Genomic DNA, 2500 nt, shown 5'->3' on the forward strand with positions numbered 1-2500 from the left:
ACAATACTCACTTCTTAAGGGTATAAGTAGCACAATACTCACTTCTTAAGGGTATAAGTAGCATAATACTCACTTCTTAAGGGTATACGTAGCACAATACTCACTTCTTAGGGTATAAGTAGCATAATACTCACTTCTTAAGGGTATAAGTAGCACAATACTTACTTCTTAAGGGTATAAGTAGCATAATACTCACTTCTTAAGGGTATAAGTATCATAATACTAATACTCACTTCTTAAGGGTATAAGTAGCATAATACTCACTTCTTAAGGGTATAAGTAGCACAATACTCACTTCTTAACGGTATACGTAGCACAATACTCAGTTCTTAAGGGTATAAGTGGCATAATACTCAGTTCTTAAGGGTATAAGTGGCATAATACTCACTTCTTAAGGGTATAAGTGGCACAATACTCACTTCTTAAGGGTATAAGTAGCACAATACTCACTTCTTAAGGGTATAAGTAGCACAATACTCACTTCTTAACAGTATATGTAGCACAATACTCACTTCTTAAGGGTATAAGTGGCACAATACTCACTTCTTAAGGGTATAAGTGGCACAATACTCACTTCTTAAGGGTATATAAGTGGCACAATACTCACATCTTAAGGGTATAAGTAGCAGAATACTCACTTCTTAAGGGTATAAGTAGCATAATACTCACTTCATAAGGGTATAAGTAGCACAATACTCACTTCTTAACGGTATACGTAGCACAATACTCAGTTCTTAAGGGTATAAGTGGCATAATACTCAGTTCTTAAGGGTATAAGTGGCATAATACTCACTTCTTAAGGGTATAAGTAGCACAATACTCACTTCTTAAGGGTATAAGTAGCACAATACTTACTTCTTAAGGGTATAAGTAGCATAATACTCACTTCTTAAGGGTATAAGTATCATAATACTAATACTCACTTCTTAAGGGTATAAGTAGCATAATACTCACTTCTTAAGGGTATAAGTAGCACAATACTCACTTCTTAACGGTATACGTAGCACAATACTCAGTTCTTAAGGGTATAAGTGGCATAATACTCAGTTCTTAAGGGTATAAGTGGCATAATACTCACTTCTTAAGGGTATAAGTGGCACAATACTCACTTCTTAAGGGTATAAGTAGCACAATACTCACTTCTTAAGGGTATAAGTAGCACAATACTCACTTCTTAACAGTATATGTAGCACAATACTCACTTCTTAAGGGTATAAGTGGCACAATACTCACTTCTTAAGGGTATAAGTGGCACAATACTCACTTCTTAAGGGTATAAGTAGCACAATACTCAGTTCTTAAGGGTATAAGTGGCATAATACTCACTTCTTAAGGGTATATAAGTGGCACAATACTCACTTCTTAAGGGTATAAGTAGCAGAATACTCACTTCTTAAGGGTATAAGTAGCATAATACTCACTTCTTAAGGGTATAAGTAGCACAATACTCACTTCTTAACGGTATACGTAGCACAATACTCAGTTCTTAAGGGTATAAGTGGCATAATACTCAGTTCTTAAGGGTATAAGTGGCATAATACTCACTTCTTAAGGGTATAAGTGGCACAATACTCACTTCTTAAGGGTATAAGTAGCACAATACTCACTTCTTAAGGGTATAAGTAGCACAATACTCACTTCTTAACAGTATATGTAGCACAATACTCACTTCTTAAGGGTATAAGTGGCACAATACTCACTTCTTAAGGGTATAAGTGGCACAATACTCACTTCTTAAGGGTATATAAGTGGCACAATACTCACTTCTTAAGGGTATAAGTAGCAGAATACTCACTTCTTAAGGGTATAAGTAGCATAATACTCACTTCTTAAGGGTATAAGTAGCACAATACTCACTTCTTAACGGTATACGTAGCACAATACTCAGTTCTTAAGGGTATAAGTGGCATAATACTCAGTTCTTAAGGGTATAAGTGGCATAATACTCACTTCTTAAGGGTATAAGTGGCACAATACTCACTTCTTAAGGGTATAAGTAGCACAATACTCACTTCTTAAGGGTATAAGTAGCACAATACTCACTTCTTAACAGTATATGTAGCACAATACTCACTTCTTAAGGGTATAAGTGGCACAATACTCACTTCTTAAGGGTATAAGTGGCACAATACTCACTTCTTAAGGGTATATAAGTGGCACAATACTCACTTCTTAAGGGTATAAGTAGCAGAATACTCACTTCTTAAGGGTATAAGTAGCATAATACTCACTTCTTAAGGGTATAAGTAGCACAATACTCACTTCTTAACGGTATACGTAGCACAATACTCACTTCTTAAGGGTATAAGTAGCACAATACTCACTTCTAAAGGGTATAAGTAACACAATACTCACTTCTTAAGGGTATAAGTAGCACAATACTCACTTCTTAAGGGTATAAGTAGCACAATACTCACTTCTTAAGGGTATAAGTAGCACAATACTCACTTCTTAAGGGTATAAGTAGCACAATACTCACTTCTTAAGGGTTTAAGTAGCA

The sequence above is a fragment of the Sander lucioperca genome, chromosome 17 (assembly GCF_008315115.2).
Source record: "Sander lucioperca isolate FBNREF2018 chromosome 17, SLUC_FBN_1.2, whole genome shotgun sequence".
Classification (NCBI taxonomy): Eukaryota; Metazoa; Chordata; class Actinopteri; order Perciformes; family Percidae; genus Sander; species Sander lucioperca.